At 44.2% G+C, this 15,721-nt stretch overlaps 1 long non-coding RNA gene across 1 annotated transcript in view; it reads left to right on the forward strand.

Moving 5' to 3' along the window:
- Positions 1 to 15,721, forward strand: part of LOC113844036 (uncharacterized) — a 72,964-nt gene that overhangs the window by 14,915 nt on the left and 42,328 nt on the right. The window contains exons 3-6 of the long non-coding RNA XR_011810192.1: positions 9,491 to 9,652; positions 11,309 to 11,521; positions 12,205 to 13,840; positions 14,843 to 14,993. This is a non-coding gene — a long non-coding RNA (uncharacterized lncRNA). The remainder of the gene's footprint in view (positions 1 to 9,490; positions 9,653 to 11,308; positions 11,522 to 12,204; positions 13,841 to 14,842; positions 14,994 to 15,721) is intronic.

Genomic DNA, 15,721 nt, shown 5'->3' on the forward strand with positions numbered 1-15,721 from the left:
ATAAATGGAGATTCACCTAAACCTGCTCCCCTGGTCTCACCTTTGCTGTTTTCTTTTTCCCTTTTTAAATGAAAAGGAGCGAAGCTGTCGGCAGGACCGAGGCACACCCTTGGACTTGTGTATTGAACAGTCATTGTTCTTTGTTGTCACCGCTGGTAGAAACACGTGAGGAAATTTCCTTTCTCCTTTGCTCCTGGCTGGCTTTGCTCCAGGCTAGGAGTATTTCTGAAGTCATACCTGTGTTTTCCAGCTCTTGGTGGGAATTTGAGGCCAAGCTCGATTCCTGTGCTGAATTCCAGGCAGGGGGGTTGAGGCTTTTTTCTGTTCCACCTCCCTGAACTGTCTCCGCAGAAAGTTCAGGCTTTGGCAAAATACAAACATGGACACTTTAAATTCTCACTTGGTGTACATGACACAGCAAAGAGAAAATACAATAAGTTTAGGAAAGGAGGAGATAAAAACTAGCAAACATCACAGGAGGATTAAGATTTGGTAGTGGGGCGGGTGAGAGGTGAGTTGTCCTCATTGGCAGCAGTTTGCAGAATAGATTCACGTGGATACATTGGCCTTTTCCCTCTCTTTGTGGTGAAACACGGTGAAATCAATTTCCACTGCTCTAAAACAAACAAGCTGACAAGTCTGGTAACTGGTTGCTGACACAGGAGGGATTTAGATGCTGCTGGCATATCACACGTGTCCCTGCACAGCCCCTGCACCCACCTGGGACCGGAGCACTGTCACTTGAAACCAAAACTGACGGCAAGAGGGGAAAGGTGGAGCTGTGAGCTGAGGGATGAGCAATGTGGGAGAAGATATCCACCCCTATGGTGCTGCCAGCCCTTGTTTAGCTGGTATGGGATTAAACACCATGCCATCTGAGCCTTGTTTGTTGTATGGGAGAGGGAGTACGGGGCATGCTGCTGTTAGCATGCTGCTCAGGAAGCTGGTAGGCAGCAGTGCAGGTACAGAACTAAAAGGAGACAGAGTTTAGAAAAATACAAGTATAAACAGGGAATTGGTTGGTGAAAACAGAGCAGCCGTCACAGAGAGACATAAACCGGGACACTGAGCCCACAAGGTCCTGTGGGCTTGGAGGGGGTCCCTGTGCAACCAGCACAGGTTCGGAGCCACAGCCTGCCCCCTGCCCGGCTGTCACAGGGGAAAACCAGGCTGATCCGATGGAGTTCGTTCCTGACAAACTCACGGGGGCTGATTCCCCTTGCCTGGTTGGGGTGTTGGTGATTGCAAAGGTTGCTGGCTCAGGCCTCGAGGCACAGCAGGACACAATTGAGTGCTAAGGGTAGGCAGGACTGTGCAACTTGATTCCTATACAAAACACCTGAATCCCAGAAGATTACTGACCAAGAGACACTGGTATTGCCCTCCTATGAATAGTGACCCCAAGCACAAACTCCCTGAGCTCTCCAGGGACCACATCAGGCTGAACCCCCCCATTTCCCCCAGCTTTTCAGGGCTGGCTCCTCGAGGAACGAGCTTGACCACAGACAAACGTTGATGAGACGGAAGGGTGAGTAATTCACCTTAATGGGGATTTGGAAGTGCATGTTTGGGGTTAGAGCTCCCCCAGGACCCTGCAGTAAGCCTGGGGTGAACCTTGCCATTCTCAAATCTGGAACTAAGTCGTCATTTGTATTGTAGCAAATTCCTTCGGTTCTTTGTGTTAATCGACTAATACTCAGATTCTGATTAAATGCTGTTAAGAATCACATAATCTGATCTTATTATTTCCTATAAAGGCGTATAATAAATCTTTAATTACTGCTACATTAGATTTGTGTAAATCTAATTCCATGACACTGTGACTTTCCTCGCTTCATAGATATTCCTCCTGCCTGTTCATGTGAAATTTGGATCTTAGTGACAGACACAAGGTGGAGGAGGTAAAATCCCCGTGAAGAAGATTTAGAGTGAAAGGGATATAACTATGTTTAATGGGGTGGAGAAAAGGAAGGTTTAGGCAAAAGCTGAACTTTTGCAAAATAGAGCCTTGGGGGATGTTGTTGGAGACCTGCATTTAAAGCTGGGCTGAAAGTAATTGAGAAAAGTGCTGCTAGGAAATACCTGCCCTCGGTGCTGAGGCTGGAGGCTGTCCTGGGGCATTTCCCACTGGGACTTTGTAACTCTCGTGGGACAATGTTCTGCTGTCAAACCGGCTCCATGCAAGCACCAGCATGCCCGGTGAAGTGTCTGATGGACATCCAGCTGCATGTCACGCCGACGTCTCATTAACACTCAGCCTAAGGAAGCAAGCTGCATGTGGCGTGTCTGTTCGGGTGCAGCGTGGCTGTGAGCAGCCAGCAGAGCAGGGGTGATGCCGCCCACCGTGCTGCTGGAGCCACACAGGCAGTGCTCAAACATTTTGTCCTGCCTGCCTGTGCCTTGTCAGCCCGTGAGGGTTCACAACAGCACCCATTTCTCTTTCCTGTCCACCCCCCTGACCAGCAAGTAACCTTTGTATTTCCACTAGATTAAAATAGGTTGGCTTGTGCCATTATGTCAGTGAACACCAAACAATCCAGAACGTACAGTAAGGCAGTGGTAAAATGCTAAGGGTGCAGGTGAAAAATGTTTATTACCTTTGAGTTTCTCTTCTGTGTTTTATTTATTGCTGAATTAAAAGCTGATAGCCATATGGGATCCTGTTTATTATTTTTCTGCAGTCAGCATTCTAACGCTCTACCCATATGCAATTAAACTGAATGCCACGCTTTGCATAGAGGTTTTTATTTCTTTTAAGAACAGAAAGGAATAACTTTGCTGTTCTGCATTGTAGAATAATGTGTTTAACACCCAAACTCCAATCAATGTGATATAGATTTTGTGTTCTTCTCTTGCCGTATATTTTGTACCCACCCTGCACATGCTTAGTGTTGGCTCTGTCTCTGCTCCTAACGTCAGATAGAGTCATTTAAAATTCACAAAGCCACATGGGATTTGCACTTGTCTGTGAATAGCTGGTTGCTATCAAAAGTATGTTCATGGTGAAACACTTATTTTTTTATTTAGAAGTGTTTTCCTAAAGGTGCCAGAAACCCTTACTGCCTGTTATTGTGTGATAGCGCACAATCCTATAAGCACTGCTGCCTTAAAGACACTGCAGCCTGTCTGTCTTTGTGCTTGTGCCTTGATTTTATTCAAATGTCTTTATTACAAATACTTTCAAATGTCAGTGGCTGCCCTTAGTCATCCATCTCAGCTGTCAAGTCAAGAGTTTCGAGACTCCAGCTGCAGGACACTTGGGCTGTGGAAATAAAGTCTCTCAATAAAAGGGAGTTTGGGAGAGCAAGGAAGCTGGTAAGCACCGGGTCTGAGCCACGTGGGTGTGCAGTTACACTCGCTGCAGCTGCCTGCCCCAGTTTAGATCTGTTCCCAGACCGGGGAAAGAGCAAAACTGGGATGAACAGAAATAAATGGCCCAGTGTCACTGAAAACAATGGTTGGTCAATTACCATAAAGCCTATTTCCTGTTGGAAAATAACATAATTAGTGGTATTTGGAACTTAAAAACTCTTCCTTGGTAGTTATTAAATTCCGTGACATTTCAGCTTGATTAACTTTTCAACAGATAGAGCTTGAGGCTGTTACAGGGAGACTTCTGAGGTGGATGGGATATCTGATGACCTACCGCAATGACAGTTTCAATTATTCAAAACAAAGAAAATGTATTATGAAACCTCATTAGTGAAAGGAAAATGATTAACTTATTGTCTGATCCTGTTTTAACACCAGCTGAGCTGAAGGGCTGCGGTGTGGGAGGAAGCATCCTCCTGCCCCAGCAGGTGGAGGGAGAGCAGTGAGAGGTTTCAGAGCTCAGCTCTACCTTTGCCTTGCTGATGACATCCTGCAGGAGCTACTTATGCCTTTTGTATAGCATATGTATTTACAGGGGGCTATTCTCTTCTTGAGAGCCCCCGTTTACAAAATCTGGCTTTGTCTAACCTTAAAGTGAAACAAACCCAAAGAAATAAAGCTCTGAACAAGCTGAAACTGACTGAGCTATTGAATGATGATCAGAGAGATGTTTAAATTCATTTCAAGATGTTCTATGCTTCAAACTACTGAAAGTGAATATACTTAAGGATTAATAGAATTTGCTTTTGTCTTTCTTAAAGAAGGGGAAAAAAAAAGGCTGCTTAAATCAGTATTGTGCTTGTTATGCATACGAAGACGAAAAGGTTATGAAAATATGGCACAGTCTCTTCAATACTTAGATTTAATTAACACATGCCTTTGAGGAAAAAAGCAAAAGGGATGCTCACAATAATTGTAATTGATAAACTTGTTTCATACCTTCAAAATATGGAACACAACAGTGGTAATAAATGACTACTTAATAGCACGAAATGTCAGGAGAGGAGAATTTGAAATCAACTTGGAGGATAAAGGGAAAACCTGAAGAAAGTGGGTATGTCATAAGTCATCCTTATGAAAGGCTTTTCTTTTAAAATAATGAGTATTTGAAGAAATCTGTAGAAAAGATGGATGAGGGGATTGCTGTTTTTCTCAGTAAGGTGTTTTTATTTAAAAAAAAAAAAAAAAAAAAAAAAGTTCTATAGTTCTATTCCAAACCTATTTAGCCAAAGTAGTGTGTGAGTTCTGTAGGTGACTAAAGATGGTAGAAGTAGGGATGGAGTGAGCCTAATAGGACAGTACTGAATGATGCTTTAGATATTTGGGGAGAAAAAGAGCGACTTAGGATTTTTCATGTGAAGACCTTCCCAATTCATTAACCCGGTGTATAGTTACATCAGCAATTAGACACTGTGCCATCAGAGCATCAGGAAATCCCTTGAGGTGCCCCAGCGGGCGGTGTCCCTTCCTGTATAAGAAGTGTTGTCATGCTGTGGGTACCCCAGGGAGCAAAGCACGAATCAGGAGACTTTCAGAATCTTTTTTCTTGTAGTTGGTTTTATTAAAGAATTAAGAAGAAATTGAGCAGGCAGACAGGAATTGTTCTCAGCAGCCCTACCACCAGTATCTGCAGAGAATTTCAAAAAACAAATTTCCATGCTTTAAAACACATCCCAGGTACGCCTGTGTCCTTTCTAGCCTTGAGAGCCCTTTCCCCAGTTCGATTCATGATAAGTTTTTAATTGGAAAGAAGTGTGTGGCAAGATGGTTTTATAGCTCTTCTGACTCCTTTCTCAGCTGGGAGACTTGCCAGTTTTGTAGGGTGCTCCCAAAGTCTCCTTAACCACTTAGTAATTGTTTTCTGCTGGGAATGGGAATTCAGCTGTAACCATTTCTTTTAATCAGAGATGAAGAAAATAACTGTTGTCCATGTAAAACATGAAATGTTCAGATTAGTTCCCACTGGAGCCCACTTTTGGGCTCCAGACAGGACTGAGTTGTCCCCCCAGAAATGCAGTTTTGGAGAGCCTGAGGTTTTGCCATCAGAAGCATTGGGTCATGCTGGAGGCAGAGCTGAGCTACGTGCAAGTGTCCGTGTTGAATTGAAGCTTTTTGTGGCTTTGTGGTCCTCATGCTGCATCCTCACATGCCACCAAGAGCTCCTGCACCTTCACTGGCCCTGCAAGCAGCAAGCACACGCTGGGTGTTATTGTGTGCTTTCTCTTTTAATTTAAAATAAATAAATAAATCTCTTCTGGCAACTTTTTTTTTTAAACATTTGAAGTGATCGTTTCTCACCATCAACACCTTATTGCCAGCCTGAACTGTTGAGAGAGATTCTAGCAATTGTGTGCTAATTACTCTTATTGCTGCAGTATCTCAGATAAATGCTGAAGAGTTGGAAGATAATTAGTATTTAACCAATTAAGATAGTTACAAGTTCAGGAACACAGCTCTTGGATGTTTTTTCCCTGGTAAATTCAGAGGGAATGCAGTAATTTAACGGCGTTTTCAGAACTAAGTGGAAGAGATGGTCAAAGAGAATTTTTTATTTTAACAGCAGCTGCGGGATTTCACCTTTCCCTCCCAGCTGCCTCCCAAGCCACCTCCAGCTTCTCATTAGACATTGTTAGATTACAGTTGTTGGATTACGGTCTGACCTCAGGTAAACCCACAGTTTTTGTTTCCACGTCTGGGTAATGTGAAAAAGTAGAAATATTGGTCTGTGAATTATGGTAAAGATCAATGTGGTTTTCCTTCCTCTTTTATTGCAGATTGCAGCCACGTCCCAGTGGAGCATTCCCAGAACTGCCGTGGTGCCTGGCGTTGGGTCCTTCACAATAACATTTAAGCAGTGCTTGCCTTTCTGGTTAGCAAATCATTCCCGAGTGTCTGAGGGGGGAAAAATCCACCTTAGTGCCTGAGCAATCTTGCTTATGTGCCTGCAGGCAGGGCTCCTGGGCTATGAGAGGTCTAAAATAGGCTAACATTTGTGCTGATTACCAATTAATGTGCTTATTGCTCCTATTTTTTTTAATGCAAATGACATCAACTTCAGGTGAATGTTAACCTCCTTACCTAGCAGTCATTTCTTGCCATTGGCACAGCTGCTAACCATGGGGGTTACCTGTGTGGTGTCTCTTTGAGACGTGAGGGAGTGATGAAATGACAATTGGAGCAACCCTTGGAGGACCCTGGTGGGCCTGCCTCAGTGCAGCCCGCGCCCTGCCTTACCTTGGTTTGGTGCCAGAGAAGAGGAATTAACCCTGCTTAGAAATGAGCCTAGGGAAAATTTAACAACCATATTTATGAAAATATAAACATTTATTTAAAAACGTATCCTGGAATGAATGGCCCAAGAGAAGTTGTAGGTGAGTTCATGGCCAAATCCATCAAACTGCTCTTGATGTGCTTCCACGTCCATAGCAGTCCTGGAGGAAGGACTGCACGCCGACCCTAGGGTGGGGGCTTTGCTTTACCTCTTGGTTAATTGCCTTGGTTCTGCAGAAACTGCATCGGTTTCTCTCTCACGAGAGCAAACTGCTCTTTCATCTGCTCTTCCACTTGCCGTAAACTCCTTTTGTACAAGCGAGCTGAGAGAGACTGCTCTAATTAAGATATGCCAGAGCAAAGTTAATTTTCAGAGTTTCCTCCAGATGCCAACGGGAACACAGTGCAATCACTCTATAGCTGAGGTAATTGGCTTCTGCTTCATGCGATGCTTGCTTACAAACAGCCAGTCAAATGCTCCAACGCCAGCAATGAGCAAACTGGTCACAGATATTACCAATAATTCTTGAATTAAATAATGCTGAGTCTGTTAATGCCTACAGTCCTGTTGCTGTGGCTAAGAGGAAAGGAGATGCTGATTTTACTGTTTTTTCTCAGTGGGATGAACAGGCTGTAAATGACTTGTGAATTTGAAAAAACAAGGTGTTCAGCATGTTCTTCTACTCCCTCAAGTCAGCTGTTTGTCTACATTTATTTGTTCTCATTTTATGTGAATATTTTATTCCTTCGATTTATTTTTTCACTGGTTGGGGTAGTTTTGCCAGGCCACGGCCAGGCAGCACAGGGTCCCTTGTGTCAAACAGCCTTATGGGGAAAATTGCAAAATCTCATTTTACACTTTGGAGAACCCTGGGGGGTTGAGGTCATCTGATAGAAATGTTTAAGAATTGTTTTTCTTTATGCAGGTTTTAAATATTTAAATGTAATTTTTGAAATCACAAGCTTTCTTTAACTTGTATTGATTTCGAAGCATTGCATGGACAACGTTCACAACGCAGAGAGGCTGTCAGATGCACTCACCGCCTCCCAGGGAGATTGCAGTGGATAAAAGAATTCTGAGGGGAGAAGCTGGAAAATACATAGAATATACATGGATTTTCCCTGGTCCTGTCAGGGCACTGATTGTTTTTCTCATTATGTTATTTCCATGAATTTCATAGATGCTGGCAAAGCTGATCCTCTAGCCAGGGTGGACAAGTGCACGATTCAGGAGCTTTGCTCATGCTAAAAGGGATAAATGTGAAATCTCTTCCTGAGAGCATCGTGGTTGTGGGGGAATGCTGGGTGGGTGTAATGCACCAGGAGGTGTAACACACCGAGCCTGTCCCTCCAAGGGGTTAGTAGGGAGCCAGGACAAACCCTGGGTGGGCCCCACACTGTTGGCAGGAGAAGTGTCCCCACATGGGTGTGCATCAGCTGCATTTCGGGCTCCCATGCCCACCTAGAGGAGCTGCTGCTGTGTTCGAGGGGTCTGGCTCTGGCTGCTCAGGCAGATGACGGGGAGGAGAAGCCCTGCTGCACGCACGATGAACAAGCAGCTCTGCCTCATAAGCAGGAGACAGACACAGCTATAAATTTTGTAGGCGAGCAAAAGAACTCTGACAAGCCCTTTGTAGGTAAAAGTTGCCAGAGAGGGATTTTTTCAAAAAAAAGAGTATTCCAGCTTTTGTTCATATATGCTTTCTGAGTGACCTGTATTAATTTTTCCTATAATTTTAAATAATTAATACTTGGTGTGAAAGCTAGAATTACAGACTGCAAGCTTCAAGCATCAATGTAATCTGAAATCAACCCTCTGATATTTACCCAGCATTTATTTCTGCCTTTAGCATTCAAGAGATGCAGTAGATAATTCAGAAGAATATATGATCAAATGCAGCTTTTGAGCAGGGAGGACAGGCAGTGATAACAACTCTGCTGCTGAAATAACCTTTCGCGATTTCTTTCCCAGGCTGTTGTCTGCCTTTTCCTTTAACTCTGCTTTTAATTTGACTCTGAGCTATAAAATACCAGCCTCGTCCGCTTTACATTTGTACAGAAATCCTCCTCTTCAAAGCGTTACAGAAACCTTAATTAATCCATTCTTGCTATGTGCCACAGCACAGAAGCGTCCTCGCCCCGCTTTAGAGACAAGAACTGAAAGAGCAGAAACCCAGGCCTTGGTCCTACAAACCCTGAGCTGCTGCAGTGATTTACGCCCCATAAACATGCCGGTTGCTGTGACTTTTGTTTTCCAGCACCCAGCTCACCTTGTGTAGTAGGTGTGTAACAGATGTGTTTGTGGCATTGAATGTGGCATCACAGGAGGAACAAAACCTGTTGTGTTTGGGACCCAGCAGCAACCTTAGGATTGTTCAGAGCCTGGGCAAAGCTGGGCCCACAGTCTGCATCTGAGCAAGAGTGATTTCTGCGGGTTTAATCTGCTGAGAGTTTAGTACCCACATGTGCATCTTGCAGGGCAAGGCGAGGCAGCATAGCCTAGCCCTTGGCACGTGGTGCACAGACCATCACCTTTGTGGTATGGTGGCTGATGGAATGGGTTAGAACCTGTGATTTATTTATTTTTTTTTAAGGTTGAAAGGTGCAGCAGCTGCACCCAGGTGCCATTTGCAAAAAAAGCCTCAACCTTCATGAAGGGGATGCTTCTGTGATGCTCTGTCAGGAAGGTGCTCGCGCTTTCCAACCGCTGCCACAGGGAGGATGTCACAAACATCGCGTTTCTGACACACGCTTCTGCAACGTGCCAATACTAGACAGAGGTGCTCTGTCAAAACCAAATCCTCATCAGGACCGTAGTAATCTTCCCACAACCTCTCTGTGTTTGCAGGGATGTCACCGGGATGTGCTGGCAGGCGGCTGTCACGCTGAGGAGCTCCGTCCCCCGCGAGCCCCCGGGATGCCTGGCGCTGCTCCTCGTGTTCCCATGTGTCAGAGCATTAGGATTTGATGTGGCACCCTAATAGCCCAGCAGGATTTGTTAAAGTGCCAGGTAAGAAAAGGAGAGCAGTGATACCAGGAGCATGAGAGGTATGTTAAGAGCGTAAGGAAAATGTGTGTTATTTACCTGTTAATCTTTAAGCGAAGGAAGAGCAGAATGGAAAGTGCTTTTCACCTAACAGGACAAGACATATCCTCCTCTCTGGAACATAACTTTCTTTCCCTCATTCCTTTCCTGGACATTTCTATTCTGTTTTATGACAGTGATTCAGGAAAGCACATACTCATGGGCTGCCCTAACCATGGCTTTGAAATTAAACCAAGTGGCGAAGCAGAGTCAATGTGTTCCAGAACAATTTTAGACACCACATATAACCCTTTCCAAGTATTTTCTTGAGAGTTTGTTCCTGTGGCTACCTGAGGGACGCTGTTTTTGTGCAAGGAAATAAAATCACAATGCTAAAAATGACTGCACATCAGAGCTGCTGGAATCACCGCGGGTGAAGTTCATGCCCGCAGTTACTCACCTGTTATTTCCAAGGCCTTGCAAGTTGGGTACAAAATTCATCTCTACTAGGAAGCTTTAAAATCTCAGTCCAAACAAATTTCTTAGCTATATAAATTAGAAGTAAAAGGAAATTATATTGTGAAGGTGCCAGAACTGCTGGAAAGTGACTATTTCAGAGAGTGATTTCACCAACTTAATTTGACCATGCACGAGCACTGTGGGGATGTGGTACTCTACGTTGAGCTGTTAGCGCACAGAACAGGAACGTAAACTGCTTATGTCTGCCATTGACAGATGGTTCATTTCGTAGAATATCATCAGGAAGTGTATTAAAAAAAAAAAAGAGGAGAGAAAGAGAAACCCAAAAGGTTTCTCAAGGGGCTATAAGCTGGAGTTTCAGAGGCCATGAATCTATGTAGGATGATTAAAACTGCAACCAGGAATTCATGCCTCTCTCTGATCTCAGAGCTTGAAGTGAGCTGTGCCTGTTTTACTTGTGACTCTTTCCCTCTCTGTATGTTGCCAACGTTATTATTTACACTGCTTTGATGCATTTAAATTCTTACTCATATGCAAGAGTGAACATTTCCTCCGGTGGAGAGACTGAGAAGAGTTGGGGTGGTGGTGCAGCACTGTGCTGTGAACAAGGGGCCCGTGCTGCCCAACAAAGAAAGCACGGCACTGTACAGAGCCTGAAACACCAGGGCTGCGAGAACACCGCTGCTGCAGGAGCACTGGCATGTGTTTTCAAGGAGTTACAAGCTTTGGTTTTCTTGTACGTTGGAACTCTGGAGTTCCTAAGTCTGGACAATGCTTGTATATGCTCAATTTTTGATGAACATCGTGGTCCCAGCCCCGTGTCTGAAAAGCTTTTTTGAGTGTTGAATTGGTAAACTTGTTAATGAATGGGCTTGGTACAAACCTAATAATTTAAGACATCTTATCTTAGCAAGTATACCATCCTTGAATATTGAACATTTAGTATGTTAATAGCATTGGGGAGACCTATCAGAAACAATTAGGAGGAGAAAGCTGAAAGCTTGAATGGGAGGAACTGGAGAGGGTTTCTGGGTGGGACAAAAGCCCTTGAGAGTTCGAGCTGGCTCTGCAGAGTCTCGTGTGGGAGCCAACAGAAACCACAACTCTTCCTGTGTGGAGGGATGTCTTAATCCCATGATTCTTATTTTTTCTCCCATACAGAAGTTGGTGTGATTTACTAGCAGAGCCAACAAAATTGCTACGCATGAGCTCTGCAGAGACTGAAAGGGAGAGAGGAGCCTTGGAAAGGTTATCCACCAAAGTGGTCTGCGACATCAAAAAATTGAAAATTAGTGTGTAGCTGCAGCTAATGGACCTTAATACATCTTGAATTGTCCTACTGGGAGCAGGAAACACTTCCAGAGGATGGATGAGGTATTAATATTTGCACTAGCCTTTAATTCTACCGTTGCAATCTCAAGAAACTGTGTGTGTGGTTAAAAGTTTTCCCCTCACTGGCAGAGCTGGCAGAGGAAAGCCAGTGCTGAAGTTTGCAATAGATAAAGTACTCAGACAATGTTTTATTAACTTTTATTATTATTATTATAATTATTATTATTTTAACATTGGCTATATGGAAACCTTTTCCTTTGAAGTATCACACAGATGGAGATAAATTCTACAAACGTTTTGCCAAAACTCAGAGCCAACAGATGGAAATCTGGACAGAAGGGTTTAAACACACTCACTTTATAACTGGGCTAGAGAAAATAAACTTAAGATGAAGTCTGTGCTAGGACCGTGCCCTTTAACAAACTCTGCAGCCCTTCCACACCTCAGGGCTGATCATGCACGGCTGCATGGGGATTGAACTATCTGATGAATGACTGCAGCCAGCGTGCTAGACAAAGTTGGTTTTGATGCACGTATGGGTGAATTCAGAAGTGTGTCCTTAGCTTACAGAAGAGAGTCTTGAAAACAAAAAGATATTCCAAAGCTTTTCATCACTACCCTGGCACAACCTTCTTCAGTTGCCATGTATGCTTATATTTTTTCTGCCAGCAGGAGTCCAGGACCTCACCCAACATTATTTATTTATTTATTTCTACTTCTAAAAGGTCTTTAGGATTCCTTGCTACAGAACTTCAATCCAAAGCCAAGAAATGGATGTTAAGTTTGCAAATGTGAGCTATGGAGAACAACAACCAGCCAGGAGCTTGCACCAAGCCAACCAATGATGCCAGGAACAACCATGAGCAGCTCCTGAGCTTGCTGAAATCCTGGGGGCAGAGCAGGGAAGTTTCAGCTGCTGCTGCAATCAGAGGTTATTAATGCTGGGTGCCAGAGGTAAAAGTGGTCATGCTGGTAGGCTCAAGATAGAAAAACACAAAAGAGAACTCTTCTTTACTCTTTTTATAGTCTTTTTTTCTACTGCAATGGAAAAAAACTCAACAGCACAAATTGATATTCTGATTAAACTGGAGGACACCTGCCTCTGGTAATGATGGAATTAAGCAAATTATCCTTTTATTGCACCATTCTCAAGTCTTTATATAATTCTCCTCACGTCTTTCTTGTCATTGCAGCATCTAAAAACCTTTCCTTCAAACAGTGTCACTGATTTCTCTTGGAGGTTTATTCCTTTCCTTCTTTATTGAGGGAAATGAATAAGTAGTAAGTGGTTTGGTTTTATTTGCTCTTCAGTTTTTAAATAAGGCCTAATAATTGAGTATTTTTAAGGGAAAGATAGTTAAAAGACTGTATAAACTGTATACAGAGTGAAGATCCAGTCTGGTCATTGTGATGGAGGTTGGGTGAAGCTCTTCACGTTTAGTGCATCGTCTCCAGATAAGGAGAACTTGGACGGATTGCTATTGCTGAGCACCAGGCATAGTTTTTTTTCTGGTTAACAACCTCTTACAGACCATAGATTGCTTCTGTGTGCCTGAAAACTGTGCCTGAAATCTGGTATAGGCTGTCTTTATTTCTGTGTCGTCGTACAGGTCTTCCCAGCTCCAGCTGAAATAGCTGTCAAGTCATTAGATGGTGCCAGTCTCTTCACCAGCCTGGTTTGCTTGTCCACGTTTGTGTTCTGGCTGAGCTGCTTGCAGAGCTCCTTGATGAATAGCAGGCTTTCAGCACATAGAAATAGCCAGCCATTATGCTCCCTTTAAATGGCTTTCAGAGAAATATAAAGGGAGGAGATAAATGATTTAACAATAAAATATTTGCTCATTTTTAAAGTTACCCGAGGTTCCAGGGAACTTCAGTGTTGTGGAAAGCATGCCCAAGGAAAGCTCGCTTCACAGAAACCATTGCTTCTTGGAAGCTAAGCAATGTTAGCAACGCAGCAGCATGTTTTCCTGTCTAAATAATACAATATTGTGATTTTGCTACATATAAATGTCTTTTTGGGTATACTTTGGGTATCTTTTTGGGAGGGGCAATATGTTCGTGCTGAATTTTTTTTTTCCTACTGCTTTTTACATATCACACGTAAGAATTCCTGCTTCAGGTGATGTGCACACCTGGGACTGAGTTTGAAATGCATCGGAAGCAAATAATGGGAAACACAGGAAATAATAGCTTTCTTTTGATACCTCCTCTTCTTCATGCCGCCATCTCCCCCCAAAACAGCAGGAAAGGCTTGGTGAGAATAACATAGACTGTGCTGATGGAGCCTGGAGGAGCAGCAGAGAATGCAGAGAGGAGACTTCTGAGTGCTTTTGCTGTTTTCCATAGGGATGCCCTCAGGTACGTGGCTGAGCCTCGGCAGTTCCCTGCTGCCAGCAGCTCCCTGTGATCCCGTTGCCAAGTTTTACTTCTCCTCTCTGCATTAATTTCTACATTCATTACCGCATTAATTAGCGCATTGATTGCTGCACAGTGGTGTCGGTCCGTGTGATGAACCTGAGAGTTCCAGGTTTGGTGCTGAGTAACTCGTGCACGGGTGTGTGTGTGTGTGGGGATGCCTGGTCCATCAGGATGGTTGCACGTGGGTGTGTGTGTGCATGCACGTATAGATGTGTGCATATATGTACGTATCTTGTCTACACGATGGAATTTCTGTGAATTTTTAGCAGCTTGAAAGAAACCCAAGAAATAACGAATGACCCAGGTTACAAAGTCAGAATAATAAGGCTTAAAACATGTCGTCACTGGGTCTTCGCTCAGCTTTCCTGTGATTTCGGTGCAGGTAAAGCCTGGCTGGTGCCCTGGCTTGCCGCGAAGGAGGGAACAGAGGCAGAGCCATCCCGAGCCATGGCTGGCAGCAGTGCTCACCCCATGGATGCACTGGGAGTGCCCCGTTCAGCAGGGCTCTGCTGCACGAGGCAGCTCCAGCAGCACGAGCAGCTGTGCTGAGCCTCCCTGGTGGTGCTTACGAGGGTGGCTGGTGCTTAACCAGGGGGTGAAATAGGGGCTGACACAGCAAGCACTGCCGCTCTGCGAGGGCAGCAGCTGTGCTTTGAAAAATGCCCGGAGGTAAGTGAAAGGATTTCTCGTGGGCCTTGTGCCATTTGTATGATGCTAGTGAATAAAACACCAAAATGACGATAAAGATTTCCTTCCCTTAGGTGATGGTTTACATCAGTTGCTCTAATAGCCAAGCATTAATTTTATATATTACTTTTACTAAACTCATTTTCTCTTAAGTGATATTTTCAGCGCATCCCTTTAATACATAGTATGCTCTGATTATGTCATTTTTTGTTTGTTGTTTTTTTATGCTTTTTTTTTTTTCTTTTTCTATCACAGAAATGGCCTTTATTTTCTCTAAATGGCGGGATGATTTTCCTGCCTGTGAAGATTGAGGACCAGAAGTGCTGTGTACTGAAGTCTCGTACTTATCCGCGGGCCAGACATCATAGCAGTCTGTCGCATCGCTCTGCTGAGCCTGGACTCGGAGGTAATTCACTGAATATTATGGCCAAGTCCTGGGGTCTGCTGAGCAGAGGTTAAGTTTGCTACGTGGTGATAAACTGTGCGCTGCAGCTGCCTAGCAGACTAACTGCTCTGTCTGCTGGAGCTGGGGGAAGCCAAGCTTGGTCTGCTTGGTACTCATCAACATACTTAAAGTATATTCTCCAAACCATTTTTTGTCACAAAACCCTTCTAAAGCACTCTGTTAAGCTGACTTTGCTCCCTGCTGTAAGAACCATGCACCCCAGCCAGCGAGGTGCCTCTGAGCCCCTGCGGTCCTCTCCCAGACCTCCTGCCTGGGGATCGAGCAGTGGGACAAAAGGAGCACCCAAAAATGCAACAGAGAGGGTACAACTGTACATCCTGAGTCTCTGGTAGCATCATTAGCCAGGGAGAGTCTCCTGCTGGGATAAATGGCTCTGTCATATGAGTTATTTCATGTAACGCATACGTACATATATATTTGACATCAACTGCAATGGCGGAGGTGTGGGCAGAGCCGTGCTGTGCTGTTGCAGAAGGAGTTGGGCTTTTCAGACAACCTTGTCTCCTGAAAAGGTGTGGAAAAACATTTCTGGAGCAAACTGCTTTTTGTCTTGAGAACATTTCACTATATCAAGTGCTTCACCACGGCAAGGTTCAGTGACTGTCACAGATATTTACAGCCTGCGAACGGGGAAACCATCACAGAGGTAAGGTGGGAAAAAGCACAGA

The sequence above is a fragment of the Anas platyrhynchos genome, chromosome 6, assembly GCF_047663525.1.
Source record: "Anas platyrhynchos isolate ZD024472 breed Pekin duck chromosome 6, IASCAAS_PekinDuck_T2T, whole genome shotgun sequence".
NCBI lineage: Eukaryota > Metazoa > Chordata > Aves > Anseriformes > Anatidae > Anas > Anas platyrhynchos.